This window comes from Argiope bruennichi, chromosome 8 (genome assembly GCF_947563725.1).
Source record: "Argiope bruennichi chromosome 8, qqArgBrue1.1, whole genome shotgun sequence".
Classification (NCBI taxonomy): domain Eukaryota; kingdom Metazoa; phylum Arthropoda; class Arachnida; order Araneae; family Araneidae; genus Argiope; species Argiope bruennichi.
Window position 1 is genome coordinate 127,063,776 of NC_079158.1, and position 23,427 is coordinate 127,087,202.

Sequence of the window (23,427 nt, forward strand, 5' to 3'; positions counted from 1 at the left end):
TGGCCAATATCAAGGAGCAAACGTAAGGTTGCATGAGTCATCAAGGAAGAGATTGTCGAAATTTTCAGTCCTTTGCACTTAGTTGTAATTATCGCTATCAAAATTTTCTTATAACTTAATCCGACTTTAAGCGATTTATTATACCTATTCTTTAAAAGCTAATCAGCGTCTTGCGTGGCTCGGTGGTCTAGAAGTATGATTCTCGCTTAGGGTGCGAGAGATCCCGGGTTCAAATCCCGGCCGAGCCCACTGGCGAAAGAGTTTTTAGAGTGAATCAAATTTACTTGATGAAATGAAGATAAATAACCAGTGAAGGTTAACAAGGACTGAATGGTTTGATGCTCCAACCGTCGCGCGTTCATACGGAATGATCAGATGCCGTTAAAAGATAAACTGTTGCCTTTTTTTTCTACCGGCTCGATGGTCTAGGGGTATGATTCTCGCTTCGGGTGCGAGAGGTCCCGGGTTCAAATCCCGGTCGAGCCCTGATTTACTTATTAACGATCACTCTGCTTTCCATTAACACTTTTGTTACATGATCGGAAATTTGCATTTCACTGGTTCAAGCGTGAACATTTTATTTTTAAATTCCGACAACTATTTTGCTCTTAAAAAACGACGTTTATAATCCGAAGAGAACGAAAGATCAATTCGTAGCTTTTGTGGCTCGGTGGTCTAGGGGTATGATTCTCGCTTTGGGTGCGAAAGGTCCCGGGTTCAAATCCCGGCCGAGCCCGTTGTTGTTCCTTTTTTTCCCACCCCAATAAAGACAGAATATTTCATCATTAAAAGACAAAACAAAATGATAATAAAAAATTCATGCACATATAAGACGAGGAAGTTAATTATTTTCGCGGTTCACAAATATTATGGCCAATATCAAGGAGCAAACGTAAGGTTGCATGAGTCATCAAGGAAGAGATTGTCGAAATTTTCAGTCCTTTGCACTTAGTTGTAATTATCGCTATCAAAATTTTCTTATAACTTAATCCGACTTTAAGCGATTTATTATACCTATTCTTTAAAAGCTAATCAGCGTCTTGCGTGGCTCGGTGGTCTAGGGGTATGATTCTCGCTTAGGGTGCGAGAGGTCCCGGGTTCAAATCCCAGCCGAGCCCACTGGCGAAAGAGTTTTTAGAGTGAATCAAATTTACTTGATGAAATGAAGATAAATAACCAGTGAAGGTTAACAAGGACTGAATGGTTTGATGCTCCAACCGTCGCGCGTTCATACGGAATGATCAGATGCCGTTAAAAGATAAACTGTTGCCTTTTTTTTCTACCGGCTCGATGGTCTAGGGGTATGATTCTCGCTTCGGGTGCGAGAGGTCCCGGGTTCAAATCCCGGTCGAGCCCTGATTTACTTATTAACGATCACTCTGCTTTCCATTAACACTTTTGTTACATGATCGGAAATTTGCATTTCACTGGTTCAAGCGTGAACATTTTATTTTTAAATTCCGACAACTATTTTGCTCTTAAAAAACGACGTTTATAATCCGAAGAGAACGAAAGATCAATTCGTAGCTTTTGTGGCTCGGTGGTCTAGGGGTATGATTCTCGCTTTGGGTGCGAGAGGTCCCGGGTTCAAATCCCGGCCGAGCCCGTTGTTGTTCCTTTTTTTCCCACCCCAATAAAGACAGAATATTTCATCATTAAAAGACAAAACAAAATGATAATAAAAAATTCATGCACATATAAGACGAGGAAGTTAATTATTTTCGCGGTTCACAAATATTATGGCCAATATCAAGGAGCAAACGTAAGATTGCATGAGTCATCAAGGAAGAGATTGTCGGAATTTTCAGTCCTTTGCACTTAGTTGTAATTATCGCTATCAAAATTTTCTTATAACTTAATCCGACTTTAAGCGATTTATTATACCTATTCTTTAAAAGCTAATCAGCGTCTTGCGTGGCTCGGTGGTCTAGGGGTATGATTCTCGCTTAGGGTGCGAGAGGTCCCGGGTTCAAATCCCAGCCGAGCCCACTGGCGAAAGAGTTTTTAGAGTGAATCAAATTTACTTGATGAAATGAAGATAAATAACCAGTGAAGGTTAACAAGGACTGAATGGTTTGATGCTCCAACCGTCGCGCGTTCATACGGAATGATCAGATGCCGTTAAAAGATAAACTGTTGCCTTTTTTTTCTACCGGCTCGATGGTCTAGGGGTATGATTCTCGCTTCGGGTGCGAGAGGTCCCGGGTTCAAATCCCGGTCGAGCCCTGATTTACTTATTAACGATCACTCTGCTTTCCATTAACACTTTTGTTACATGATCGGAAATTTGCATTTCACTGGTTCAAGCGTGAACATTTTATTTTTAAATTCCGACAACTATTTTGCTCTTAAAAAACGACGTTTATAATCCGAAGAGAACGAAAGATCAATTCGTAGCTTTTGTGGCTCGGTGGACTAGGGGTATGATTCTCGCTTTGGGTGCGAGAGGTCCCGGGTTCAAATCCCGGCCGAGCCCGTTGTTGTTTCTTTTTTTCCCACCCCAATAAAGACAGAATATTTCATCATTAAAAGACAAAACAAAATGATAATAAAAAATTCATGCACATATAAGACGAGGAAGTTAATTATTTTCGCGGTTCACAAATATTATGGCCAATATCAAGGAGCAAACGTAAGGTTGCATGAGTCATCAAGGAAGAGATTGTCGAAATTTTCAGTCCTTTGCACTTAGTTGTAATTATCGCTATCAAAATTTTCTTATAACTTAATCCGACTTTAAGCGATTTATTATACCTATTCTTTAAAAGCTAATCAGCGTCTTGCGTGGCTCGGTGGTCTAGAAGTATGATTCTCGCTTAGGGTGCGAGAGATCCCGGGTTCAAATCCCGGCCGAGCCCACTGGCGAAAGAGTTTTTAGAGTGAATCAAATTTACTTGATGAAATGAAGATAAATAACCAGTGAAGGTTAACAAGGACTGAATGGTTTGATGCTCCAACCGTCGCGCGTTCATACGGAATGATCAGATGCCGTTAAAAGATAAACTGTTGCCTTTTTTTTCTACCGGCTCGATGGTCTAGGGGTATGATTCTCGCTTCGGGTGCGAGAGGTCCCGGGTTCAAATCCCGGTCGAGCCCTGATTTACTTATTAACGATCACTCTGCTTTCCATTAACACTTTTGTTACATGATCGGAAATTTGCATTTCACTGGTTCAAGCGTGAACATTTTATTTTTAAATTCCGACAACTATTTTGCTCTTAAAAAACGACGTTTATAATCCGAAGAGAACGAAAGATCAATTCGTAGCTTTTGTGGCTCGGTGGTCTAGGGGTATGATTCTCGCTTTGGGTGCGAAAGGTCCCGGGTTCAAATCCCGGCCGAGCCCGTTGTTGTTCCTTTTTTTCCCACCCCAATAAAGACAGAATATTTCATCATTAAAAGACAAAACAAAATGATAATAAAAAATTCATGCACATATAAGACGAGGAAGTTAATTATTTTCGCGGTTCACAAATATTATGGCCAATATCAAGGAGCAAACGTAAGGTTGCATGAGTCATCAAGGAAGAGATTGTCGAAATTTTCAGTCCTTTGCACTTAGTTGTAATTATCGCTATCAAAATTTTCTTATAACTTAATCCGACTTTAAGCGATTTATTATACCTATTCTTTAAAAGCTAATCAGCGTCTTGCGTGGCTCGGTGGTCTAGGGGTATGATTCTCGCTTAGGGTGCGAGAGGTCCCGGGTTCAAATCCCAGCCGAGCCCACTGGCGAAAGAGTTTTTAGAGTGAATCAAATTTACTTGATGAAATGAAGATAAATAACCAGTGAAGGTTAACAAGGACTGAATGGTTTGATGCTCCAACCGTCGCGCGTTCATACGGAATGATCAGATGCCGTTAAAAGATAAACTGTTGCCTTTTTTTTCTACCGGCTCGATGGTCTAGGGGTATGATTCTCGCTTCGGGTGCGAGAGGTCCCGGGTTCAAATCCCGGTCGAGCCCTGATTTACTTATTAACGATCACTCTGCTTTCCATTAACACTTTTGTTACATGATCGGAAATTTGCATTTCACTGGTTCAAGCGTGAACATTTTATTTTTAAATTCCGACAACTATTTTGCTCTTAAAAAACGACGTTTATAATCCGAAGAGAACGAAAGATCAATTCGTAGCTTTTGTGGCTCGGTGGTCTAGGGGTATGATTCTCGCTTTGGGTGCGAGAGGTCCCGGGTTCAAATCCCGGCCGAGCCCGTTGTTGTTTCTTTTTTTCCCACCCCAATAAAGACAGAATATTTCATCATTAAAAGACAAAACAAAATGATAATAAAAAATTCATGCACATATAAGACGAGGAAGTTAATTATTTTCGCGGTTCACAAATATTATGGCCAATATCAAGGAGCAAACGTAAGGTTGCATGAGTCATTAAGGAAGAGATTGTCGAAATTTTCAGTCCTTTGCACTTAGTTGTAATTATCGCTATCAAAATTTTCTTATAACTTAATCCGACTTTAAGCGATTTATTATACCTATTCTTTAAAAGCTAATCAGCGTCTTGCGTGGCTCGGTGGTCTAGAAGTATGATTCTCGCTTAGGGTGCGAGAGATCCCGGGTTCAAATCCCGGCCGAGCCCACTGGCGAAAGAGGTTTTAGAGTGAATCAAATTTACTTGATGAAATGAAGATAAATAACCAGTGAAGGTTAACAAGGACTGAATGGTTTGATGCTACAACCGTCGCGCGTTCATATGGAATGATCAGATGCTGTTAAAAGATAAACTGTTGCCTTTTTTTCTACCGGCTCGATAGTCTAGGGGTATGATTCTCGCTTCGGTGCGAGAGGTCCCGGGTTCAAATCCCGGTCGAGCCCTGATTTACTTATTAACGATCACTCTGCTTTCCATTAACACTTTTGTTACATGATCGGAAATTTGCATTTCACTGGTTCAAGCGTGAACATTTTATTTTTAAATTCCGACAACTATTTTGCTCTTAAAAAACGACGTTTATAATCCGAAGAGAACGAAAGATCAATTCGTAGCTTTTGTGACTCGGTGGTCTAGGGGTATGATTCTCGCTTTGGGTGCGAGAGGTCCCGGGTTCAAATCCCGGCCGAGCCCGTTGTTGTTTCTTTTTTTCCCACCCCAATAAAGACAGAATATTTTATCATTAAAAGACAAAACAAAATGATAATAAAAAATTCATGCACATATAAGACGAGGAAGTTAATTATTTTCGCGGTTCACAAATATTATGGCCAATATCAAGGAGCAAACGTAAGGTTGCATGAGTCATCAAGGAAGAGATTGTCGAAATTTTCAGTCCTTTGCACTTAGTTGTAATTATCGCTATCAAAATTTTCTTATAACTTAATCCGACTTTAAGCGATTTATTATACCTATTCTTTAAAAGCTAATCAGCGTCTTGCGTGGCTCGGTGGTCTAGGGGTATGATTCTCGCTTAGGGTGCGAGAGGTCCCGGGTTCAAATCCCGGCCGAGCCCACTGGCGAAAGAGTTTTTAGAGTGAATCAAATTTACTTGATGAAATGAAGATAAATGACCAGTGAAGGTTAACAAGGACTGAATGGTTTGATGCTCCAACCGTCGCGCGTTCATATGGAATGATCAGATGCCGTTAAAAGATAAACTGTTGCCTTTTTTTTCTACCGGCTCGATGGTCTAGGGGTATGATTCTCGCTTCGGGTGCGAGAGGTCCCGGGTTCAAATCCCGGTCGAGCCCTGATTTACTTATTAACGATCACTCTGCTTTCCATTAACACTTTTGTTACATGATCGGAAATTTGCATTTCACTGGTTCAAGCGTGAACATTTTATTTTTAAATTCCGACAACTATTTTGCTCTTAAAAAACGACGTTTATAATCCGAAGAGAACGAAAGATCAATTCGTAGCTTTTGTGGCTCGGTGGTCTAGGGGTATGATTCTCGCTTTGGGTGCGAGAGGTCCCGGGTTCAAATCCCGGCCGAGCCCGTTGTTGTTTCTTTTTTTCCCACCCCAATAAAGACAGAATATTTCATCATTAAAAGACAAAACAAAATGATAATAAAAAATTCATGCACATATAAGACAAGGAAGTTAATTATTTTCGCGTTTCACAAATATTATGGCCAATATCAAGGAGCAAACGTAAGGTTGCATGAGTCATCAACTAAGAGATTGTCGAAATTTTCAGTCCTTTGCACTTAGTTGTAATTATCGCTATCAAAATTTTCTTATAACTTAATCCGACTTTAAGCGATTTATTATACCTATTCTTTAAAAGCTAATCAGCGTCTTGCGTGGCTCGGTGGTCTAGGGGTATGATTCTCGCTTAGGGTGCGAGAGGTCCCGGGTTCAAATCCCGGCCGAGCCCACTGGCGAAAGAGTTTTTAGAGTGAATCAAATTTACTTGATGAAATGAAGATAAATAACCAGTGAAGGTTAACAATGACTGAATGGTTTGATGCTCCAACAGTCGCGCGTTCATAAGGAATGATCAGATGCCGTTAAAAGATAAACTGTTGCCTTTTTTTTCTACCGGCTCGATGGTCTAGGGGTTAATTCTCGCTTCGGGTGCGAGAGGTCCCGGGTTCAAATCCCGGTCGAGCCCTGATTTACTTATTAACGATCACTCTGCTTTCCATTAACACTTTTGTTACATGATCGGAAATTTGCATTTCACTGGTTCAAGCGTGAACATTTTATTTTTAAATTCCGACAACTATTTTGCTCTTAAAAAACGACGTTTATAATCCGAAGAGAATGAAAGATCAATTCGTAGCTTTTGTGGCTCGGTGGTCTAGGGGTATGATTCTCGCTTTGGGTGCGAGAGGTCCCGGGTTCAAATCCCGGCCGAGCCCGTTGTTGTTTCTTTTTTTCCCACCCCAATAAAGACAGAATATTTCATCATTAAAAGACAAAACAAAATCATAATAAAAAATTCATGCACATATAAGACGAGGAAGTTAATTATTTTCGCGGTTCACAAATATTATGGCCAATATCAAGGAGCAAACGTAAGGTAACATGAGTCATCAAGGAAGAGATTGTCGAAATTTTCAGACCTTTGCACTTAGTTGTAATTATCGCTATCAAAATTTTCTTATAACTTAATCCGACTTTAAGCGATTTATTATACCTATTCTTTAAAAGCTAATCAGCGTCTTGCGTGGCTCGGTGGTCTAGGGGTATGATTCTCGCTTAGGGTGCGAGAGGTCCCGGGTTCAAATCCCAGCCGAGCCCACTGGCGAAAGAGTTTTTAGAGTGAATCAAATTTACTTGATGAAATGAAGATAAATAACCAGTGAAGGTTAACAAGGACTGAATGGTTTGATGCTCCAACCGTCGCGCGTTCATACGGAATGATCAGATGCCGTTAAAAGATAAACTGTTGCCTTTTTTTTCTACCGGCTCGATGGTCTAGGGGTATGATTCTCGCTTCGGGTGCGAGAGGTCCCGGGTTCAAATCCCGGTCGAGCCCTGATTTACTTATTAACGATCACTCTGCTTTCCATTAACACTTTTGTTACATGATCGGAAATTTGCATTTCACTGGTTCAAGCGTGAACATTTTATTTTTAAATTCCGACAACTATTTTGCTCTTAAAAAACGACGTTTATAATCCGAAGAGAACGAAAGATCAATTCGTAGCTTTTGTGGCTCGGTGGTCTAGGGGTATGATTCTCGCTTTGGGTGCGAGAGGTCCCGGGTTCAAATCCCGGCCGAGCCCGTTGTTGTTTCTTTTTTTCCCACCCCAATAAAGACAGAATATTTCATCATTAAAAGACAAAACAAAATGATAATAAAAAATTCATGCACATATAAGACGAGGAAGTTAATTATTTTCGCGGTTCACAAATATTATGGCCAATATCAAGGAGCAAACGTAAGGTTGCATGAGTCATCAAGGAAGAGATTGTCGAAATTTTCAGTCCTTTGCACTTAGTTGTAATTATCGCTATCAAAATTTTCTTATAACTTAATCCGACTTTAAGCGATTTATTATACCTATTCTTTAAAAGCTAATCAGCGTCTTGCGTGGCTCGGTGGTCTAGAAGTATGATTCTCGCTTAGGGTGCGAGAGATCCCGGGTTCAAATCCCGGCCGAGCCCACTGGCGAAAGAGTTTTTAGAGTGAATCAAATTTACTTGATGAAATGAAGATAAATAACCAGTGAAGCTTAACAAGGACTGAATGGTTTGATGCTCCAACCGTCGCACGTTCATACGGAATGATCAGATGCCGTTAAAAGATAAACTGTTGCCTTTTTTTTCTACCGGCTCGATGGTCTAGGGGTATGATTCTCGCTTCGGGTGCGAGAGGTCCCGGGTTCAAATCCCGGTCGAGCCCTGATTTACTTATTAACGATCACTCTGCTTTCCATTAACACTTTTGTTACATGATCGGAAATTTGCATTTCACTGGTTCAAGTGTGAACATTTTATTTTTAAATTCCGACAACTATTTTGCTCTTAAAAAACGACGTTTATAATCCGAAGAGAACGAAAGATCAATTCGTAGCTTTTGTGGCTCGGTGGTCTAGGGGTATGATTCTCGCTTTGGGTGCGAAAGGTCCCGGGTTCAAATCCCGGCCGAGCCCGTTGTTGTTCCTTTTTTTCCCACCCCAATAAAGACAGAATATTTCATCATTAAAAGACAAAACAAAATGATAATAAAATATTCATGCACATATAAGACGAGGAAGTTAATTATTTTCGCGGTTCACAAATATTATGGCCAATATCAAGGAGCAAACGTAAGGTTGCATGAGTCATCAAGGAAGAGATTGTCGAAATTTTCAGTCCTTTGCACTTAGTTGTAATTATCGCTATCAAAATTTTCTTATAACTTAATCCGACTTTAAGCGATTTATTATACCTATTCTTTAAAAGCTAATCAGCGTCTTGCGTGGCTCGGTGGTCTAGGGGTATGATTCTCGCTTAGGGTGCGAGAGGTCCCGGGTTCAAATCCCGGCCGAGCCCACTGGCGAAAGAGTTTTTAGAGTGAATCAAATTTACTTGATGAAATGAAGATAAATAACCAGTGAAGGGTAACAAGGACTGAATGGTTTGATGCTCCAACCGTCGCGCGTTCATATGGAATGATCAGATGCCGTTAAAAGATAAACTGTCGCCTTTTTTTTCTACCGGCTCGATGGTCTAGGGGTATGATTCTCGCTTCGGGTGCGAGAGGTCCCGGGTTCAAATCCCGGTCGAGCCCTGATTTACTTATTAACGATCACTCTGCTTTCCATTAACACTTTTTTACATGATCGGAAATTTGCATTTCACTGGTTCAAGCGTGAACATTTTATTTTTAAATTCCGACAACTATTTTGCTCTTAAAAAACGACGTTTATAATCCGAAGAGAATGAAAGATCAATTCGTAGCTTTTGTGGCTCGGTGGTCTAGGGGTATGATTCTCGCTTTGGGTGCGAAAGGTCCCGGGTTCAAATCCCGGCCGAGCCCGTTGTTGTTTCTTTTTTCCCCACCCCAATAAAGACAGAATATTTCATCATTAAAAGACAAAACAAAATCATAATAAAAAATTCATGCACATATAAGACGAGGAAGTTAATTATTTTCGCGGTTCACAAATATTATGGCCAATATCAAGGAGCAAACGTAAGGTAACATGAGTCATCAAGGAAGAGATTGTCGAAATTTTCAGTCCTTTGCACTTAGTTGTAATTATCGCTATCAAAATTTTCTTATAACTTAATCCGACTTTAAGCGATTTATTATACCTATTCTTTAAAAGCTAATCAGCGTCTTGCGTGGCTCGGTGGTCTAGGGGTATGATTCTCGCTTAGGGTGCGAGAGGTCCCGGGTTCAAATCCCAGCCGAGCCCACTGGCGAAAGAGTTTTTAGAGTGAATCAAATTTACTTGATGAAATGAAGATAAATAACCAGTGAAGGTTAACAAGGACTGAATGGTTTGATGCTCCAACCGTCGCGCGTTCATACGGAATGATCAGATGCCGTTAAAAGATAAACTGTTGCCTTTTTTTTCTACCGGCTCGATGGTCTAGGGGTATGATTCTCGCTTCGGGTGCGAGAGGTCCCGGGTTCAAATCCCGGTCGAGCCCTGATTTACTTATTAACGATCACTCTGCTTTCCATTAACACTTTTGTTACATGATCGGAAATTTGCATTTCACTGGTTCAAGCGTGAACATTTTATTTTTAAATTCCGACAACTATTTTGCTCTTAAAAAACGACGTTTATAATCCGAAGAGAACGAAAGATCAATTCGTAGCTTTTGTGGCTCGGTGGTCTAGGGGTATGATTCTCGCTTTGGGTGCGAGAGGTCCCGGGTTCAAATCCCGGCCGAGCCCGTTGTTGTTTCTTTTTTTCCCACCCCAATAAAGACAGAATATTTCATCATTAAAAGACAAAACAAAATGATAATAAAAAATTCATGCACATATAAGACGAGGAAGTTAATTATTTTCGCGGTTCACAAATATTATGGCCAATATCAAGGAGCAAACGTAAGGTTGCATGAGTCATCAAGGAAGAGATTGTCGAAATTTTCAGTCCTTTGCACTTAGTTGTAATTATCGCTATCAAAATTTTCTTATAACTTAATCCGACTTTAAGCGATTTATTATACCTATTCTTTAAAAGCTAATCAGCGTCTTGCGTGGCTCGGTGGTCTAGAAGTATGATTCTCGCTTAGGGTGCGAGAGATCCCGGGTTCAAATCCCGGCCGAGCCCACTGGCGAAAGAGTTTTTAGAGTGAATCAAATTTACTTGATGAAATGAAGATAAATAACCAGTGAAGGTTAACAAGGACTGAATGGTTTGATGCTCCAACCGTCGCACGTTCATACGGAATGATCAGATGCCGTTAAAAGATAAACTGTTGCCTTTTTTTTTCTACCGGCTCGATGGTCTAGGGGTATGATTCTCGCTTCGGGTGCGAGAGGTCCCGGGTTCAAATCCCGGTCGAGCCCTGATTTACTTATTAACGATCACTCTGCTTTCCATTAACACTTTTGTTACATGATCGGAAATTTGCATTTCACTGGTTCAAGTGTGAACATTTTATTTTTAAATTCCGACAACTATTTTGCTCTTAAAAAACGACGTTTATAATCCGAAGAGAACGAAAGATCAATTCGTAGCTTTTGTGGCTCGGTGGTCTAGGGGTATGATTCTCGCTTTGGGTGCGAGAGGTCCCGGGTTCAAATCCCGGCCGAGCCCGTTGTTGTTCCTTTTTTTCCCACCCCAATAAAGACAGAATATTTCATCATTAAAAGACAAAACAAAATGATAATAAAATATTCATGCACATATAAGACGAGGAAGTTAATTATTTTCGCGGTTCACAAATATTATGGCCAATATCAAGGAGCAAACGTAAGGTTGCATGAGTCATCAAGGAAGAGATTGTCGAAATTTTCAGTCCTTTGCACTTAGTTGTAATTATCGCTATCAAAATTTTCTTATAACTTAATCCGACTTTAAGCGATTTATTATACCTATTCTTTAAAAGCTAATCAGCGTCTTGCGTGGCTCGGTGGTCTAGGGGTATGATTCTCGCTTAGGGTGCGAGAGGTCCCGGGTTCAAATCCCGGCCGAGCCCACTGGCGAAAGAGTTTTTAGAGTGAATCAAATTTACTTGATGAAATGAAGATAAATAACCAGTGAAGAGTAACAAGGACTGAATGGTTTGATGCTCCAACCGTCGCGCGTTCATATGGAATGATCAGATGCCGTTAAAAGATAAACTGTCGCCTTTTTTTTCTACCGGCTCGATGGTCTAGGGGTATGATTCTCGCTTCGGGTGCGAGAGGTCCCGGGTTCAAATCCCGGTCGAGCCCTGATTTACTTATTAACGATCACTCTGCTTTCCATTAACACTTTTGTTACATGATCGGAAATTTGCATTTCACTGGTTCAAGCGTGAACATTTTATTTTTAAATTCCGACAACTATTTTGCTCTTAAAAAACGACGTTTATAATCCGAAGAGAACGAAAGATCAATTCGTAGCTTTTGTGGCTCGGTGGTCTAGGGGTATGATTCTCGCTTTGGGTGCGAGAGGTCCCGGGTTCAAATCCCGGCCGAGCCCGTTGTTGTTTCTTTTTTTCCCACCCCAATAAAGACAGAATATTTCATCATTAAAAGACAAAACAAAATGATAATAAAAAATTCATGCACATATAAGACGAGGAAGTTAATTATTTTCGCGGTTCACAAATATTATGGCCAATATCAAGGAGCAAACGTAAGGTTGCATGAGTCATCAAGGAAGAGATTGTCGAAATTTTCAGTCCTTTGCACTTAGTTGTAATTATCGCTATCAAAATTTTCTTATAACTTAATCCGACTTTAAGCGATTTATTATACCTATTCTTTAAAAGCTAATCAGCGTCTTGCGTGGCTCGGTGGTCTAGAAGTATGATTCTCGCTTAGGGTGCGAGAGATCCCGGGTTCAAATCCCGGCCGAGCCCACTGGCGAAAGAGTTTTTAGAGTGAATCAAATTTACTTGATGAAATGAAGATAAATAACCAGTGAAGGTTAACAAGGACTGAATGGTTTGATGCTCCAACCGTCGCACCTTCATACGGAATGATCAGATGCCGTTAAAAGATAAACTGTTGCCTTTTTTTTCTACCGGCTCGATGGTCTAGGGGTATGATTCTCGCTTCGGGTGCGAGAGGTCCCGGGTTCAAATCCCGGTCGAGCCCTGATTTACTTATTAACGATCACTCTGCTTTCCATTAACACTTTTGTTACATGATCGGAAATTTGCATTTCACTGGTTCAAGTGTGAACATTTTATTTTTAAATTCCGACAACTATTTTGCTCTTAAAAAACGACGTTTATAATCCGAAGAGAACGAAAGATCAATTCGTAGCTTTTGTGGCTCGGTGGTCTAGGGGTATGATTCTCGCTTTGGGTGCGAGAGGTCCCGGGTTCAAATCCCGGCCGAGCCCGTTGTTGTTCCTTTTTTTCCCACCCCAATAAAGACAGAATATTTCATCATTAAAAGACAAAACAAAATGATAATAAAATATTCATGCACATATAAGACGAGGAAGTTAATTATTTTCGCGGTTCACAAATATTATGGCCAATATCAAGGAGCAAACGTAAGGTTGCATGAGTCATCAAGGAAGAGATTGTCGAAATTTTCAGTCCTTTGCACTTAGTTGTAATTATCGCTATCAAAATTTTCTTATAACTTAATCCGACTTTAAGCGATTTATTATACCTATTCTTTAAAAGCTAATCAGCGTCTTGCGTGGCTCGGTGGTCTAGGGGTATGATTCTCGCTTAGGGTGCGAGAGGTCCCGGGTTCAAATCCCGGCCGAGCCCACTGGCGAAAGAGTTTTTAGAGTGAATCAAATTTACTTGATGAAATGAAGATAAATAACCAGTGAAGGGTAACAAGGACTGAATGGTTTGATGCTCCAACCGTCGCGCGTTCATATGGAATGATCAGATGCCGTTAAAAGATAAACTGTCGCCTTTTTTTTCTAACGGCTCGATGGTCTAGGGGTATGATTCTCGCTTCGGGTGCGAGAGGTCCCGGGTTCAAATCCCGGTCGAGCCCTGATTTACTTATTAACGATCACTCTGCTTTCCATTAACACTTTTTTACATGATCGGAAATTTGCATTTCACTGGTTCAAGCGTGAACATTTTATTTTTAAATTCCGACAACTATTTTGCTCTTAAAAAACGACGTTTATAATCCGAAGAGAATGAAAGATCAATTCGTAGCTTTTGTGGCTCGGTGGTCTAGGGGTATGATTCTCGCTTTGGGTGCGAGAGGTCCCGGGTTCAAATCCCGGCCGAGCCCGTTGTTGTTTCTTTTTTTCCCACCCCAATAAAGACAGAATATTTCATCATTAAAAGACAAAACAAAATCATAATAAAAAATTCATGCACATATAAGACGAGGAAGTTAATTATTTTCGCGGTTCACAAATATTATGGCCAATATCAAGGAGCAAACGTAAGGTAACATGAGTCATCAAGGAAGAGATTGTCGAAATTTTCAGTCCTTTGCACTTAGTTGTAATTATCGCTATCAAAATTTTCTTATAACTTAATCCGACTTTAAGCGATTTATTATACCTATTCTTTAAAAGCTAATCAGCGTCTTGCGTGGCTCGGTGGTCTAGGGGTATGATTCTCGCTTAGGGTGCGAGAGGTCCCGGGTTCAAATCCCGGCCGAGCCCACTGGCGAAAGAGTTTTTAGAGTGAATCAAATTTACTTGATGAAATGAAGATAAATAACCAGTGAAGGGTAACAAGGACTGAATGGTTTGATGCTCCAACCGTCGCGCGTTCATATGGAATGATCAGATGCCGTTAAAAGATAAACTGTTGCCTTTTTTTTCTACCGGCTCGATGGTCTAGGGGTATGATTCTCGCTTCGGGTGCGAGAGGTCCCGGGTTCAAATCCCGGTCGAGCCCTGATTTACTTATTAACGATCACTCTGCTTTCCATTAACACTTTTGTTACATGATCGGAAATTTGCATTTCACTGGTTCAAGCGTGAACATTTTATTTTTAAATTCCGACAACTATTTTGCTCTTAAAAAACGACGTTTATAATCCGAAGAGAACGAAAGATCAATTCGTAGGTTTTGTGGCTCGGTGGTCTAGGGGTATGATTCTCGCTTTGGGTGCGAGAGGTCCCGGGTTCAAATCCCGGCCGAGCCCGTTGTTGTTTCTTTTTTTCCCACCCCAATAAAGACAGAATATTTCATCATTAAAAGACAAAACAAAATGATAATAAAAAATTCATGCACATATAAGACGAGGAAGTTAATTATTTTCGCGGTTCACAAATATTATGGCCAATATCAAGGAGCAAACGTAAGGTTGCATGAGTCATCAAGGAAGAGATTGTCGAAATTTTCAGTCCTTTGCACTTAGTTGTAATTATCGCTATCAAAATTTTCTTATAACTTAATCCGACTTTAAGCGATTTATTATACCTATTCTTTAAAAGCTAATCAGCGTCTTGCGTGGCTCGGTGGTCTAAGGGTATGATTCTCGCTTAGGGTGCGAGAGGTCCCGTGTTCAAATCCCGGTCGAGCCCACTGGCGAAAGAGTTTTTAGAGTGAATCAAATTTACTTGATGAAATGAAGATAAATAACCAGTGAAGGCTAACAAGGACTGAATGGTTTGATGCTCCAACCGTCGCGCGTTCATATGGAATGATCAGATGCCGTTAAAAGATAAACTGTTGCCTTTTTTTCTACCGGCTCGATAGTCTAGGGATATGATTCTCGCTTCGGGTGCGAGAGGTCCCGGGTTCAAATCCCGGTCGAGCCCTGATGTACTTATTAACGATCACTCTGCTTTCCATTAACACTTTTGTTACATGATCGGAAATTTGCATTTCACTGGTTCAAGCGTGAACATTTTATTTTTAAATTCCGACAACTATTTTGCTCTTAAAAAACGACGTTTATAATCCGAAGAGAACGAAAGATCAATTCGTAGCTTTTGTGACTCGGTGGTCTAGGGGTATGATTCTCGCTTTGGGTGCGAGAGGTCCCGGGTTCAAATCCCGGCCGAGCCCGTTGTTGTTTCTTTTTTTCCCACCCCAATAAAGACAGAATATTTCATCATTAAAAGACAAAACAAAATGATAATAAAAAATTCATGCACATATAAGACGAGGAAGTTAATTATTTTCGCGGTTCACAAATATTATGGCCAATATCAAGGAGCAAACGTAAGGTTGCATGAGTCATCAAGGAAGAGATTGTCGAAATTTTCAGTCCTTTGCACTTAGTTGTAATTATCGCTATCAAAATTTTCTTATAACTTAATCCGACTTTAAGCGATTTATTATACCTATTCTTTAAAAGCTAATCAGCGTCTTGCGTGGCTCGGTGGTCTAGGGGTATGATTCTCGCTTAGGGTGCGAGAGGTCCCGGGTTCAAATCCCGGCCGAGCCCACTGGCGAAAGAGTTTTTAGAGTGAATCAAATTTACTTGATGAAATGAAGATAAATAACCAGTGAAGGTTAACAAGGACTGAATGGTTTGATGCTCCAACCGTCGCGCGTTCATATGGAATGATCAGATGCCGTTAAAAGATAAACTGTTGCCTTTTTTTTCTACCGGCTCGATGGTCTAGGGGTATGATTCTCGCTTCAGGTGCGAGAGGTCCCATGTTCAAATCCCGGTCGAGCCCTGATTTACTTATTAACGATCACTCTGCTTTCCATTAACACTTTTGTTACATGATCGGAAATTTGCATTTCACTGGTTCAAGCGTGAACATTTTATTTTTAAATTCCGACAACTATTTTGCTCTTAAAAAACGACGTTTATAATCCGAAGAGAACGAAAGATCAATTCGTAGCTTTTGTGGCTCGGTGGTCTAGGGGTATGATTCTCGCTTTGGGTGCGAGAGGTCCCGGGTTCAAATCCCGGCCGAGCCCGTTGTTGTTTCTTTTTTTCCCACCCCAATAAAGACAGAATATTTCATCATTAAAAGACAAAACAAAATGATAATAAAAAATTCATGCACATATAAGACGAGGAAGTTAATTATTTTCGCGGTTCACAAATATTATGGCCAATATCAAGGAGCAAACGTAAGGTTGCATGAGTCATCAAGGAAGAGATTGTCGAAATTTTCAGTCCTTTGCACTTAGTTGTAATTATCGCTATCAAAATTTTCTTATAACTTAATCCGACTTTAAGCGATTTATTATACCTATTCTTTAAAAGCTAATCAGCGTCTTGCGTGGCTCGGTGGTCTAGAAGTATGATTCTCGCTTAGGGTGCGAGAGATCCCGGGTTCAAATCCCGGCCGAGCCCACTGGCGAAAGAGTTTTTAGAGTGAATCAAATTTACTTGATGAAATGAAGATAAATAACCAGTGAAGGTTAACAAGGACTGAATGGTTTGATGCTCCAACCGTCGCACGTTCATACGGAATGATCAGATGCCGTTAAAAGATAAACTGTTGCCTTTTTTTTCTACCGGCTCGATGGTCTAGGGGTATGATTCTCGCTTCGGGTGCGAGAGGTCCCGGGTTCAAATCCCGGTCGAGCCCTGATTTACTTATTAACGATCACTCTGCTTTCCATTAACACTTTTGTTACATGATCGGAAATTTGCATTTCACTGGTTCAAGCGTGAACATTTTATTTTTAAATTCCGACAACTATTTTGCTCTTAAAAAACGACGTTTATAATCCGAAGAGAACGAAAGATCAATTCGTAGCTTTTGTGGCTCGGTGGTCTAGGGGTATGATTCTCGCTTTGGGTGCGAGAGGTCCCGGGTTCAAATCCCGGCCGAGCCCGTTGTTGTTCCTTTTTTTCCCACCCCAATAAAGACAGAATATTTCATCATTAAAAGACAAAACAAAATGATAATAAAAAATTCATACACATATAAGACGAGGAAGTTAATTATTTTCGCGGTTCACAAATATTATGGCCAATATCAAGGAGCAAACGTAAGGTTGCATGAGTCATCAAGGAAGAGATTGTCGAAATTTTCAGTCCTTTGCACTTAGTTGTAATTATCGCTATCAAAATTTTCTTATAACTTAATCCGACTTTAAGCGATTTCTTATACCTATTCTTTAAAAGCTAATCAGCGTCTTGCGTGGCTCGGTGGTCTAGGGGTATGATTCTCGCTTAGGGTGCGAGAGGTCCCGGGTTCAAATCCCGGCCGAGCCCACTGGCGAAAGAGTTTTTAGAGTGAATCAAATTTACTTGATGAAATGAAGATAAATGACCAGTGAAGGTTAACAAGGACTGAATGGTTTGATGCTCCAACCGTCGCGCGTTCATATGGAATGATCAGATGCCGTTAAAAGATAAACTGTTGCCTTTTTTTTCTACCGGCTCGATGGTCTAGGGGTATGATTCTCGCTTCGGGTGCGAGAGGTCCCGGGATCAAATCCCGGTCGAGCCCTGATTTACTTATTAACGATCACTCTGCTTTCCATTAACACTTTTGTTACATGATCGGAAATTTGCATTTCACTGGTTCAAGCGTGAACATTTTATTTTTAAATTCCGACAACTATTTTGCTCTTAAAAAACGACGTTTATAATCCGAAGAGAACGAAAGATCAATTCGTAGCTTTTGTGGCTCGGTGGTCTAGGGGTATGATTCTCGCTTTGGGTGCGAGAGGTCCCGGGTTCAAATCCCGGCCGAGCCCGTTGTTGTTCCTTTTTTTCCCACCCCAATAAAGACAGAATATTTCATCATTAAAAGACAAAACAAAATGATAATAAAAAATTCATGCACATATAAGACGAGGAAGATAATTATTTTCGCGGTTCACAAATATTATGGCCAATATCAAGGAGCAAACGTAAGGTTGCATGAGTCATCAAGGAAGAGATTGTCGAAATTTTCAGTCCTTTGCACTTAGTTGTAATTATCGCTATCAAAATTTTCTTATAACTTAATCCGACTTTAAGCGATTTATTATACCTATTCTTTAAAAGCTAATCAGCGTCTTGCGTGGCTCGGTGGTCTAGGGGTATGATTCTCGCTTAGGGTGCGAGAGGTCCCGGGTTCAAATCCCGGCCGAGCCCACTGGCGAAAGAGTTTTTAGAGTGAATCAAATTTACTTGATGAAATGAAGATAAATGACCAGTGAAGGTTAACAAGGACTGAATGGTTTGATGCTCCAACCGTCGCGCGTTCATATGGAATGATCAGATGCCGTTAAAAGATAAACTGTTGCCTTTTTTTTCTACCGGCTCGATGGTCTAGGGGTATGATTCTCGCTTCGGGTGCGAGAGGTCCCGGGTTCAAATCCTGGTCGAGCCCTGATTTACTTATTAACGATCACTCTGCTTTCCATTAACACTTTTGTTACATGATCGGAAATTTGCATTTCGCTGGTTCAAGCGTGAACATTTTATTTTTAAATTCCGACAACTATTTTGCTCTTAAAAAACGACGTTTATAATCCGAAGAGAACGAAAGATCAATTCGTAGCTTTTGTGGCTCGGTGGTCTAGGGGTATGATTCTCGCTTTGGGTGCGAGAGGTCCCGGGTTCAAATCCCGGCCGAGCCCGTTGTTGTTTCTTCTTTTCCCACCCCAATAAAGACAGAATATTTCATCATTAAAAGACAAAACAAATTGATAATAAAAAATTCATGCACATATAAGACGAGGAAGTTAATTATTTTCGCGTTTCACAAATATTATGGCCAATATCAAGGAGCAAACGTAAGGTTGCATGAGTCATCAACTAAGAGATTGTCGAAATTTTCAGTCCTTTGCACTTAGTTGTAATTATCGCTATCAAAATTTTCTTATAACTTAATCCGACTTTAAGCGATTTATTATACCTATTCTTTAAAAGCTAATCAGCGTCTTGCGTGGCTCGGTGGTCTAGGGGTATGATTCTCGCTTAGGGTGCGAGAGGTCCCGGGTTCAAATCCCGGCCGAGCCCACTGGCGAAAGAGTTTTTAGAGTGAATCAAATTTACTTGATGAAATGAAGATAAATAACCAGTGAAGGTTAACAAGGACTGAATGGTTTGATGCTCCAACCGTCGCGCGTTCATATGGAATGATCAGATGCCGTTAAAAGATAAACTGTTGCCTTTTTTTTCTACCGGCTCGATGGTCTAGGGGTATGATTCTCGCTTCGGGTGCGAGAGGTCCCGGGTTCAAATCCCGGTCGAGCCCTGATTTACTTATTAACGATCACTCTGCTTTCCATTAACACTTTTGTTACATGATCGGAAATTTGCATTTCACTGGTTCAAGCGTGAACATTTTATTTTTAAATTCCGACAACTATTTTGCTCTTAAAAAACGACGTTTATAATCCGAAGAGAACGAAAGATCAATTCGTAGCTTTTGTGGCTCGGTGGTCTAGGGGTATGATTCTCGCTTTGGGTGCGAGAGGTCCCGGGTTCAAATCCCGGCCGAGCCCGTTGTTGTTCCTTTTTTTCCCACCCCAATAAAGACAGAATATTTCATCATTAAAAGACAAAACAAAATGATAATAAAAAATTCATGCACATATAAGACGAGGAAGTTAATTATTTTCGCGGTTCACAAATATTATGGCCAATATCAAGGAGCAAACGTAAGGTTGCATGAGTCATCAAGGAAGAGATTGTCGAAATTTTCAGTCCTTTGCACTTAGTTGTAATTATCGCTATCAAAATTTTCTTATAACTTAATCCGACTTTAAGCGATTTATTATACCTATTCTTTAAAAGCTAATCAGCGTCTTGCGTGGCTCGGTGGTCTAGGGGTATGATTCTCGCTTAGGGTGCGAGAGGTCCCGGGTTCAAATCCCGGCCGAGCCCACTGGCGAAAGAGTTTTTAGAGTGAATCAAATTTACTTGATGAAATGAAGATAAATGACCAGTGAAGGTTAACAAGGACTGAATGGTTTGATGCTCCAACCGTCGCGCGTTCATATGGAATGATCAGATGCCGTTAAAAGATAAACTGTTGCCTTTTTTTTCTGCCGGCTCGATGGTCTAGGGGTATGATTCTCGCTTCGGGTGCGAGAGGTCCCGGGTTCAAATCCTGCTCGAGCCCTGATTTACTTATTAACGATCACTCTGCTTTCCATTAACACTTTTGTTACATGATCGGAAATTTGCATTTCGCTGGTTCAAGCGTGAACATTTTATTTTTAAATTCCGACAACTATTTTGCTCTTAAAAAACGACGTTTATAATCCGAAGAGAACGAAAGATCAATTCGTAGCTTTTGTGGCTCGGTGGTCTAGGGGTATGATTCTCGCTTTGGGTGCGAGAGGTCCCGGGTTCAAATCCCGGCCGAGCCCGTTGTTGTTTCTTCTTTTCCCACCCCAATAAAGACAGAATATTTCATCATTAAAAGACAAAACAAAATGATAATAAAAAATTCATGCACATATAAGACGAGGAAGTTAATTATTTTCGCGTTTCACAAATATTATGGCCAATATCAAGGAGCAAACGTAAGGTTGCATGAGTCATCAACTAAGAGATTGTCGAAATTTTCAGTCCTTTGCACTTAGTTGTAATTATCGCTATCAAAATTTTCTTATAACTTAATCCGACTTTAAGCGATTTATTATACCTATTCTTTAAAAGCTAATCAGCGTCTTGCGTGGCTCGGTGGTCTAGGGGTATGATTCTCGCTTAGGGTGCGAGAGGTCCCGGGTTCAAATCCCGGCCGAGCCCACTGGCGAAAGAGTTTTTAGAGTGAATCAAATTTACTTGATGAAATGAAGATAAATAACCAGTGAAGGTTAACAATGACTGAATGGTTTGATGCTCCAACAGTCGCGCGTTCATAAGGAATGATCAGATGCCGTTAAAAGATAAACTGTTGCCTTTTTTTTCTACCGGCTCGATGGTCTAGGGGTTAATTCTCGCTTCGGGTGCGAGAGGTCCCGGGTTCAAATCCCGGTCGAGCCCTGATTTACTTATTAACGATCACTCTGCTTTCCATTAACACTTTTGTTACATGATCGGAAATTTGCATTTCACTGGTTCAAGCGTGAACATTTTATTTTTAAATTGCGACAACTATTTTGCTCTTAAAAAACGACGTTTATAATCTGAAGAGAACGAAAGATCAATTCGTAGCTTTTGTGGCTCGGTGGTCTAGGGGTATGATTCTCGCTTTGGGTGCGAGAGGTCCCGGGTTCAAATCCCGGCCGAGCCCGTTGTTGTTTCTTTTTTTCCCACCCCAATAAAGACAGAATATTTCATCATTAAAAGACAAAACAAAATGATAATAAAAAATTCATGCACATATAAGACGAGGAAGTTAATTATTTTCGCGTTTCAGAAATATTATGGCCAATATCAAGGAGCAAACGTAAGGTTGCATGAGTCATCAACTAAGAGATTGTCGAAATTTTCAGTCCTTTGCATTTAGTTGTAATTATCGCTATCAAAATTTTCTTATAACTTAATCCGACTTTAAGCGATTTATTATACCTATTCTTTAAAAGCTAATCAGCGTCTTGCGTGGCTCGGTGGTCTAGGGGTATGATTCTCGCTTAGGGTGCGAGGGGTCCCGGGTTCAAATCCCGGCCGAGCCCACTGGCGAAAGAGTTTTAGAGTGAATCAAATTTACTTGATGAAATGAAGATAAATAACCAGTGAAGGTTAACAATGACTGAATGGTTTGATGCTCCAACAGTCGCGCGTTCATATGGAATGATCAGATGCCGTTAAAAGATAAACTGTTGCCTTTTTTTTCTACCGGCTCGATGGTCTAGGGGTTAATTCTCGCTTCGGGTGCGAGAGGTCCCGGGTTCAAGTCCCGGTCGAGCCTTGATTTACTTATTAACGATCACTCTGCTTTCCATTAACACTTTTGTTACATGATCGGAAATTTGCATTTCACTGGTTCAAGCGTGAACATTTTATTTTTAAATTCCGACAACTATTTTGCTCTTAAAAAACGACGTTTATAATCCGAAGAGAACGAAAGATCAATTCGTAGCTTTTGTGGCTCGGTGGTCTAGGGGTATGATTCTCGCTTTGGGTGCGAGAGGTCCCGGGTTCAAATCCCGGCCGAGCCCGTTGTTGTTTCTTTTTTTCCCACCCCAATAAAGACAGAATATTTCATCATTAAAAGACAAAACAAAATGATAATAAAAAATTCATGCACATATAAGACGAGGAAGTTAATTATTTTCGCGGTTCACAAATATTATGGCCAATATCAAGGAGCAAACGTAAGGTTGCATGAGTCATCAAGGAAGAGATTGTCGAAATTTTCAGTCCTTTGCACTTAGTTGTAATTATCGCTATCAAAATTTTCTTATAACTTAATCCGACTTTAAGCGATTTATTATACCTATTCTTTAAAAGCTAATCAGCGTCTTGCGTGGCTCGGTGGTCTAGGGGTATGATTCTCGCTTAGGCTGCGAGAGGTCCCGGGTTCAAATCCCGGCCGAGCCCACTGGCGAAAGAGTTTTTAGAGTCAATCAAATTTACTTGATGAAATGAAGATAAATAACCAGTGAAGGTTAACACGGACTGAATGGTTTGATGCCCCAACCGTCGCGCGTTCATATGGAATGATCAGATGCCGTTAAAAGATAAACTGTTGCCATTTTTTTCTACCGGCTCGATGGTCTAGGGGTATGATTCTCGCTTCGGGTGCGAGAGGTCCCGGGTTCAAATCCCGGCCGAGCCCGTTGTTGTTTCTTTTTTTCCCACCCCAATAAAGACAGAATATTTCATCATTAAAAGACAAAACAAAATGATAATAAAAAATTCATGCACATATAAGACGAGGAAGTTAATTATTTTCGCGGTTCACAAATATTATGGCCAATATCAAGGAGGAAACGTAAGGTTGCATGAGTCATCAAGGAAGAGATTGTCGAAATTTTCAGTCCTTTGCACTTAGTTGTAATTATCGCTATCAAAATTTTCTTATAACTTAATCCGACTTTAAGCGATTTATTATACCTATTCTTTAAAAGCTAATCAGCGTCTTGCGTGGCTCGGTGGTCTAGGGGT

General features: G+C 40.5%; 76 non-coding genes across 76 annotated transcripts in view; all 76 read left to right on the forward strand.

Annotated features, from left to right (window-relative positions):
* Positions 1–176: 176 nt before the first annotated feature.
* Positions 177–248, forward strand: Trnap-agg (transfer RNA proline (anticodon AGG)). The gene has a single exon. It is a non-coding gene; the product is annotated as a tRNA-Pro (tRNA).
* Positions 249–414: 166 nt separating this feature from the next.
* On the forward strand, positions 415–486 carry Trnap-cgg (transfer RNA proline (anticodon CGG)). The gene has a single exon. It is a non-coding gene; the product is annotated as a tRNA-Pro (tRNA).
* Positions 487–664: 178 nt separating this feature from the next.
* Trnap-ugg (transfer RNA proline (anticodon UGG)) lies at positions 665–736 on the forward strand. Its single transcript has one exon. It is a non-coding gene; the product is annotated as a tRNA-Pro (tRNA).
* A 310-nt stretch (positions 737–1,046) lies between these two features.
* Positions 1,047–1,118, forward strand: Trnap-agg (transfer RNA proline (anticodon AGG)). The gene has a single exon. It is a non-coding gene; the product is annotated as a tRNA-Pro (tRNA).
* Positions 1,119–1,284: 166 nt separating this feature from the next.
* On the forward strand, positions 1,285–1,356 carry Trnap-cgg (transfer RNA proline (anticodon CGG)). The gene has a single exon. It is a non-coding gene; the product is annotated as a tRNA-Pro (tRNA).
* Positions 1,357–1,534: 178 nt separating this feature from the next.
* Positions 1,535–1,606, forward strand: Trnap-ugg (transfer RNA proline (anticodon UGG)). Its single transcript has one exon. It is a non-coding gene; the product is annotated as a tRNA-Pro (tRNA).
* A 310-nt stretch (positions 1,607–1,916) lies between these two features.
* On the forward strand, positions 1,917–1,988 carry Trnap-agg (transfer RNA proline (anticodon AGG)). The gene has a single exon. It is a non-coding gene; the product is annotated as a tRNA-Pro (tRNA).
* A 166-nt stretch (positions 1,989–2,154) lies between these two features.
* On the forward strand, positions 2,155–2,226 carry Trnap-cgg (transfer RNA proline (anticodon CGG)). The gene has a single exon. It is a non-coding gene; the product is annotated as a tRNA-Pro (tRNA).
* A 178-nt stretch (positions 2,227–2,404) lies between these two features.
* Trnap-ugg (transfer RNA proline (anticodon UGG)) lies at positions 2,405–2,476 on the forward strand. The gene has a single exon. It is a non-coding gene; the product is annotated as a tRNA-Pro (tRNA).
* Positions 2,477–2,786: 310 nt separating this feature from the next.
* Positions 2,787–2,858, forward strand: Trnap-agg (transfer RNA proline (anticodon AGG)). The gene has a single exon. It is a non-coding gene; the product is annotated as a tRNA-Pro (tRNA).
* Positions 2,859–3,024: 166 nt separating this feature from the next.
* Trnap-cgg (transfer RNA proline (anticodon CGG)) lies at positions 3,025–3,096 on the forward strand. The gene has a single exon. It is a non-coding gene; the product is annotated as a tRNA-Pro (tRNA).
* A 178-nt stretch (positions 3,097–3,274) lies between these two features.
* On the forward strand, positions 3,275–3,346 carry Trnap-ugg (transfer RNA proline (anticodon UGG)). Its single transcript has one exon. It is a non-coding gene; the product is annotated as a tRNA-Pro (tRNA).
* Positions 3,347–3,656: 310 nt separating this feature from the next.
* Positions 3,657–3,728, forward strand: Trnap-agg (transfer RNA proline (anticodon AGG)). Its single transcript has one exon. It is a non-coding gene; the product is annotated as a tRNA-Pro (tRNA).
* A 166-nt stretch (positions 3,729–3,894) lies between these two features.
* Positions 3,895–3,966, forward strand: Trnap-cgg (transfer RNA proline (anticodon CGG)). Its single transcript has one exon. It is a non-coding gene; the product is annotated as a tRNA-Pro (tRNA).
* Positions 3,967–4,144: 178 nt separating this feature from the next.
* On the forward strand, positions 4,145–4,216 carry Trnap-ugg (transfer RNA proline (anticodon UGG)). Its single transcript has one exon. It is a non-coding gene; the product is annotated as a tRNA-Pro (tRNA).
* A 310-nt stretch (positions 4,217–4,526) lies between these two features.
* On the forward strand, positions 4,527–4,598 carry Trnap-agg (transfer RNA proline (anticodon AGG)). Its single transcript has one exon. It is a non-coding gene; the product is annotated as a tRNA-Pro (tRNA).
* A 414-nt stretch (positions 4,599–5,012) lies between these two features.
* On the forward strand, positions 5,013–5,085 carry Trnap-ugg (transfer RNA proline (anticodon UGG)). The gene has a single exon. It is a non-coding gene; the product is annotated as a tRNA-Pro (tRNA).
* A 309-nt stretch (positions 5,086–5,394) lies between these two features.
* Trnap-agg (transfer RNA proline (anticodon AGG)) lies at positions 5,395–5,466 on the forward strand. Its single transcript has one exon. It is a non-coding gene; the product is annotated as a tRNA-Pro (tRNA).
* Positions 5,467–5,632: 166 nt separating this feature from the next.
* Trnap-cgg (transfer RNA proline (anticodon CGG)) lies at positions 5,633–5,704 on the forward strand. The gene has a single exon. It is a non-coding gene; the product is annotated as a tRNA-Pro (tRNA).
* Positions 5,705–5,882: 178 nt separating this feature from the next.
* Trnap-ugg (transfer RNA proline (anticodon UGG)) lies at positions 5,883–5,954 on the forward strand. Its single transcript has one exon. It is a non-coding gene; the product is annotated as a tRNA-Pro (tRNA).
* Positions 5,955–6,264: 310 nt separating this feature from the next.
* On the forward strand, positions 6,265–6,336 carry Trnap-agg (transfer RNA proline (anticodon AGG)). Its single transcript has one exon. It is a non-coding gene; the product is annotated as a tRNA-Pro (tRNA).
* Positions 6,337–6,751: 415 nt separating this feature from the next.
* Trnap-ugg (transfer RNA proline (anticodon UGG)) lies at positions 6,752–6,823 on the forward strand. The gene has a single exon. It is a non-coding gene; the product is annotated as a tRNA-Pro (tRNA).
* A 310-nt stretch (positions 6,824–7,133) lies between these two features.
* Trnap-agg (transfer RNA proline (anticodon AGG)) lies at positions 7,134–7,205 on the forward strand. Its single transcript has one exon. It is a non-coding gene; the product is annotated as a tRNA-Pro (tRNA).
* Positions 7,206–7,371: 166 nt separating this feature from the next.
* Trnap-cgg (transfer RNA proline (anticodon CGG)) lies at positions 7,372–7,443 on the forward strand. The gene has a single exon. It is a non-coding gene; the product is annotated as a tRNA-Pro (tRNA).
* Positions 7,444–7,621: 178 nt separating this feature from the next.
* Trnap-ugg (transfer RNA proline (anticodon UGG)) lies at positions 7,622–7,693 on the forward strand. The gene has a single exon. It is a non-coding gene; the product is annotated as a tRNA-Pro (tRNA).
* A 310-nt stretch (positions 7,694–8,003) lies between these two features.
* Positions 8,004–8,075, forward strand: Trnap-agg (transfer RNA proline (anticodon AGG)). The gene has a single exon. It is a non-coding gene; the product is annotated as a tRNA-Pro (tRNA).
* A 166-nt stretch (positions 8,076–8,241) lies between these two features.
* Positions 8,242–8,313, forward strand: Trnap-cgg (transfer RNA proline (anticodon CGG)). Its single transcript has one exon. It is a non-coding gene; the product is annotated as a tRNA-Pro (tRNA).
* Positions 8,314–8,491: 178 nt separating this feature from the next.
* On the forward strand, positions 8,492–8,563 carry Trnap-ugg (transfer RNA proline (anticodon UGG)). The gene has a single exon. It is a non-coding gene; the product is annotated as a tRNA-Pro (tRNA).
* A 310-nt stretch (positions 8,564–8,873) lies between these two features.
* Positions 8,874–8,945, forward strand: Trnap-agg (transfer RNA proline (anticodon AGG)). Its single transcript has one exon. It is a non-coding gene; the product is annotated as a tRNA-Pro (tRNA).
* Positions 8,946–9,111: 166 nt separating this feature from the next.
* On the forward strand, positions 9,112–9,183 carry Trnap-cgg (transfer RNA proline (anticodon CGG)). The gene has a single exon. It is a non-coding gene; the product is annotated as a tRNA-Pro (tRNA).
* Positions 9,184–9,360: 177 nt separating this feature from the next.
* Trnap-ugg (transfer RNA proline (anticodon UGG)) lies at positions 9,361–9,432 on the forward strand. The gene has a single exon. It is a non-coding gene; the product is annotated as a tRNA-Pro (tRNA).
* Positions 9,433–9,742: 310 nt separating this feature from the next.
* On the forward strand, positions 9,743–9,814 carry Trnap-agg (transfer RNA proline (anticodon AGG)). Its single transcript has one exon. It is a non-coding gene; the product is annotated as a tRNA-Pro (tRNA).
* A 166-nt stretch (positions 9,815–9,980) lies between these two features.
* Trnap-cgg (transfer RNA proline (anticodon CGG)) lies at positions 9,981–10,052 on the forward strand. The gene has a single exon. It is a non-coding gene; the product is annotated as a tRNA-Pro (tRNA).
* A 178-nt stretch (positions 10,053–10,230) lies between these two features.
* On the forward strand, positions 10,231–10,302 carry Trnap-ugg (transfer RNA proline (anticodon UGG)). The gene has a single exon. It is a non-coding gene; the product is annotated as a tRNA-Pro (tRNA).
* Positions 10,303–10,612: 310 nt separating this feature from the next.
* On the forward strand, positions 10,613–10,684 carry Trnap-agg (transfer RNA proline (anticodon AGG)). The gene has a single exon. It is a non-coding gene; the product is annotated as a tRNA-Pro (tRNA).
* Positions 10,685–10,851: 167 nt separating this feature from the next.
* On the forward strand, positions 10,852–10,923 carry Trnap-cgg (transfer RNA proline (anticodon CGG)). Its single transcript has one exon. It is a non-coding gene; the product is annotated as a tRNA-Pro (tRNA).
* A 178-nt stretch (positions 10,924–11,101) lies between these two features.
* Trnap-ugg (transfer RNA proline (anticodon UGG)) lies at positions 11,102–11,173 on the forward strand. The gene has a single exon. It is a non-coding gene; the product is annotated as a tRNA-Pro (tRNA).
* A 310-nt stretch (positions 11,174–11,483) lies between these two features.
* Trnap-agg (transfer RNA proline (anticodon AGG)) lies at positions 11,484–11,555 on the forward strand. The gene has a single exon. It is a non-coding gene; the product is annotated as a tRNA-Pro (tRNA).
* A 166-nt stretch (positions 11,556–11,721) lies between these two features.
* Trnap-cgg (transfer RNA proline (anticodon CGG)) lies at positions 11,722–11,793 on the forward strand. Its single transcript has one exon. It is a non-coding gene; the product is annotated as a tRNA-Pro (tRNA).
* Positions 11,794–11,971: 178 nt separating this feature from the next.
* On the forward strand, positions 11,972–12,043 carry Trnap-ugg (transfer RNA proline (anticodon UGG)). Its single transcript has one exon. It is a non-coding gene; the product is annotated as a tRNA-Pro (tRNA).
* Positions 12,044–12,353: 310 nt separating this feature from the next.
* On the forward strand, positions 12,354–12,425 carry Trnap-agg (transfer RNA proline (anticodon AGG)). The gene has a single exon. It is a non-coding gene; the product is annotated as a tRNA-Pro (tRNA).
* Positions 12,426–12,591: 166 nt separating this feature from the next.
* Trnap-cgg (transfer RNA proline (anticodon CGG)) lies at positions 12,592–12,663 on the forward strand. The gene has a single exon. It is a non-coding gene; the product is annotated as a tRNA-Pro (tRNA).
* Positions 12,664–12,841: 178 nt separating this feature from the next.
* Trnap-ugg (transfer RNA proline (anticodon UGG)) lies at positions 12,842–12,913 on the forward strand. Its single transcript has one exon. It is a non-coding gene; the product is annotated as a tRNA-Pro (tRNA).
* Positions 12,914–13,223: 310 nt separating this feature from the next.
* On the forward strand, positions 13,224–13,295 carry Trnap-agg (transfer RNA proline (anticodon AGG)). The gene has a single exon. It is a non-coding gene; the product is annotated as a tRNA-Pro (tRNA).
* Positions 13,296–13,461: 166 nt separating this feature from the next.
* Positions 13,462–13,533, forward strand: Trnap-cgg (transfer RNA proline (anticodon CGG)). Its single transcript has one exon. It is a non-coding gene; the product is annotated as a tRNA-Pro (tRNA).
* Positions 13,534–13,710: 177 nt separating this feature from the next.
* On the forward strand, positions 13,711–13,782 carry Trnap-ugg (transfer RNA proline (anticodon UGG)). The gene has a single exon. It is a non-coding gene; the product is annotated as a tRNA-Pro (tRNA).
* A 310-nt stretch (positions 13,783–14,092) lies between these two features.
* Positions 14,093–14,164, forward strand: Trnap-agg (transfer RNA proline (anticodon AGG)). Its single transcript has one exon. It is a non-coding gene; the product is annotated as a tRNA-Pro (tRNA).
* Positions 14,165–14,330: 166 nt separating this feature from the next.
* Positions 14,331–14,402, forward strand: Trnap-cgg (transfer RNA proline (anticodon CGG)). The gene has a single exon. It is a non-coding gene; the product is annotated as a tRNA-Pro (tRNA).
* A 178-nt stretch (positions 14,403–14,580) lies between these two features.
* Positions 14,581–14,652, forward strand: Trnap-ugg (transfer RNA proline (anticodon UGG)). Its single transcript has one exon. It is a non-coding gene; the product is annotated as a tRNA-Pro (tRNA).
* Positions 14,653–14,962: 310 nt separating this feature from the next.
* Positions 14,963–15,034, forward strand: Trnap-agg (transfer RNA proline (anticodon AGG)). Its single transcript has one exon. It is a non-coding gene; the product is annotated as a tRNA-Pro (tRNA).
* Positions 15,035–15,199: 165 nt separating this feature from the next.
* On the forward strand, positions 15,200–15,271 carry Trnap-cgg (transfer RNA proline (anticodon CGG)). The gene has a single exon. It is a non-coding gene; the product is annotated as a tRNA-Pro (tRNA).
* A 178-nt stretch (positions 15,272–15,449) lies between these two features.
* Trnap-ugg (transfer RNA proline (anticodon UGG)) lies at positions 15,450–15,522 on the forward strand. The gene has a single exon. It is a non-coding gene; the product is annotated as a tRNA-Pro (tRNA).
* A 309-nt stretch (positions 15,523–15,831) lies between these two features.
* On the forward strand, positions 15,832–15,903 carry Trnap-agg (transfer RNA proline (anticodon AGG)). The gene has a single exon. It is a non-coding gene; the product is annotated as a tRNA-Pro (tRNA).
* A 416-nt stretch (positions 15,904–16,319) lies between these two features.
* Positions 16,320–16,391, forward strand: Trnap-ugg (transfer RNA proline (anticodon UGG)). The gene has a single exon. It is a non-coding gene; the product is annotated as a tRNA-Pro (tRNA).
* A 310-nt stretch (positions 16,392–16,701) lies between these two features.
* On the forward strand, positions 16,702–16,773 carry Trnap-agg (transfer RNA proline (anticodon AGG)). The gene has a single exon. It is a non-coding gene; the product is annotated as a tRNA-Pro (tRNA).
* A 166-nt stretch (positions 16,774–16,939) lies between these two features.
* On the forward strand, positions 16,940–17,011 carry Trnap-cgg (transfer RNA proline (anticodon CGG)). The gene has a single exon. It is a non-coding gene; the product is annotated as a tRNA-Pro (tRNA).
* A 178-nt stretch (positions 17,012–17,189) lies between these two features.
* Positions 17,190–17,261, forward strand: Trnap-ugg (transfer RNA proline (anticodon UGG)). The gene has a single exon. It is a non-coding gene; the product is annotated as a tRNA-Pro (tRNA).
* Positions 17,262–17,571: 310 nt separating this feature from the next.
* Positions 17,572–17,643, forward strand: Trnap-agg (transfer RNA proline (anticodon AGG)). The gene has a single exon. It is a non-coding gene; the product is annotated as a tRNA-Pro (tRNA).
* Positions 17,644–17,809: 166 nt separating this feature from the next.
* Trnap-cgg (transfer RNA proline (anticodon CGG)) lies at positions 17,810–17,881 on the forward strand. Its single transcript has one exon. It is a non-coding gene; the product is annotated as a tRNA-Pro (tRNA).
* A 178-nt stretch (positions 17,882–18,059) lies between these two features.
* Trnap-ugg (transfer RNA proline (anticodon UGG)) lies at positions 18,060–18,131 on the forward strand. The gene has a single exon. It is a non-coding gene; the product is annotated as a tRNA-Pro (tRNA).
* A 310-nt stretch (positions 18,132–18,441) lies between these two features.
* On the forward strand, positions 18,442–18,513 carry Trnap-agg (transfer RNA proline (anticodon AGG)). The gene has a single exon. It is a non-coding gene; the product is annotated as a tRNA-Pro (tRNA).
* Positions 18,514–18,679: 166 nt separating this feature from the next.
* Positions 18,680–18,751, forward strand: Trnap-cgg (transfer RNA proline (anticodon CGG)). The gene has a single exon. It is a non-coding gene; the product is annotated as a tRNA-Pro (tRNA).
* A 178-nt stretch (positions 18,752–18,929) lies between these two features.
* Positions 18,930–19,001, forward strand: Trnap-ugg (transfer RNA proline (anticodon UGG)). The gene has a single exon. It is a non-coding gene; the product is annotated as a tRNA-Pro (tRNA).
* A 310-nt stretch (positions 19,002–19,311) lies between these two features.
* Trnap-agg (transfer RNA proline (anticodon AGG)) lies at positions 19,312–19,383 on the forward strand. Its single transcript has one exon. It is a non-coding gene; the product is annotated as a tRNA-Pro (tRNA).
* Positions 19,384–19,549: 166 nt separating this feature from the next.
* Positions 19,550–19,621, forward strand: Trnap-cgg (transfer RNA proline (anticodon CGG)). The gene has a single exon. It is a non-coding gene; the product is annotated as a tRNA-Pro (tRNA).
* A 178-nt stretch (positions 19,622–19,799) lies between these two features.
* On the forward strand, positions 19,800–19,871 carry Trnap-ugg (transfer RNA proline (anticodon UGG)). The gene has a single exon. It is a non-coding gene; the product is annotated as a tRNA-Pro (tRNA).
* Positions 19,872–20,181: 310 nt separating this feature from the next.
* Trnap-agg (transfer RNA proline (anticodon AGG)) lies at positions 20,182–20,253 on the forward strand. The gene has a single exon. It is a non-coding gene; the product is annotated as a tRNA-Pro (tRNA).
* Positions 20,254–20,419: 166 nt separating this feature from the next.
* On the forward strand, positions 20,420–20,491 carry Trnap-cgg (transfer RNA proline (anticodon CGG)). The gene has a single exon. It is a non-coding gene; the product is annotated as a tRNA-Pro (tRNA).
* A 178-nt stretch (positions 20,492–20,669) lies between these two features.
* Positions 20,670–20,741, forward strand: Trnap-ugg (transfer RNA proline (anticodon UGG)). Its single transcript has one exon. It is a non-coding gene; the product is annotated as a tRNA-Pro (tRNA).
* Positions 20,742–21,051: 310 nt separating this feature from the next.
* On the forward strand, positions 21,052–21,123 carry Trnap-agg (transfer RNA proline (anticodon AGG)). Its single transcript has one exon. It is a non-coding gene; the product is annotated as a tRNA-Pro (tRNA).
* A 415-nt stretch (positions 21,124–21,538) lies between these two features.
* Positions 21,539–21,610, forward strand: Trnap-ugg (transfer RNA proline (anticodon UGG)). The gene has a single exon. It is a non-coding gene; the product is annotated as a tRNA-Pro (tRNA).
* Positions 21,611–21,920: 310 nt separating this feature from the next.
* Positions 21,921–21,992, forward strand: Trnap-agg (transfer RNA proline (anticodon AGG)). The gene has a single exon. It is a non-coding gene; the product is annotated as a tRNA-Pro (tRNA).
* A 414-nt stretch (positions 21,993–22,406) lies between these two features.
* On the forward strand, positions 22,407–22,478 carry Trnap-ugg (transfer RNA proline (anticodon UGG)). Its single transcript has one exon. It is a non-coding gene; the product is annotated as a tRNA-Pro (tRNA).
* Positions 22,479–22,788: 310 nt separating this feature from the next.
* Trnap-agg (transfer RNA proline (anticodon AGG)) lies at positions 22,789–22,860 on the forward strand. Its single transcript has one exon. It is a non-coding gene; the product is annotated as a tRNA-Pro (tRNA).
* Positions 22,861–23,026: 166 nt separating this feature from the next.
* Trnap-cgg (transfer RNA proline (anticodon CGG)) lies at positions 23,027–23,098 on the forward strand. Its single transcript has one exon. It is a non-coding gene; the product is annotated as a tRNA-Pro (tRNA).
* A 310-nt stretch (positions 23,099–23,408) lies between these two features.
* Positions 23,409–23,427, forward strand: part of Trnap-agg (transfer RNA proline (anticodon AGG)) — a 72-nt gene continuing 53 nt past the window's right edge. Inside the window, exon 1 of the tRNA in view lies at positions 23,409–23,427. This exon is cut by the window's right edge and continues 53 nt beyond it. This is a non-coding gene — a tRNA (tRNA-Pro).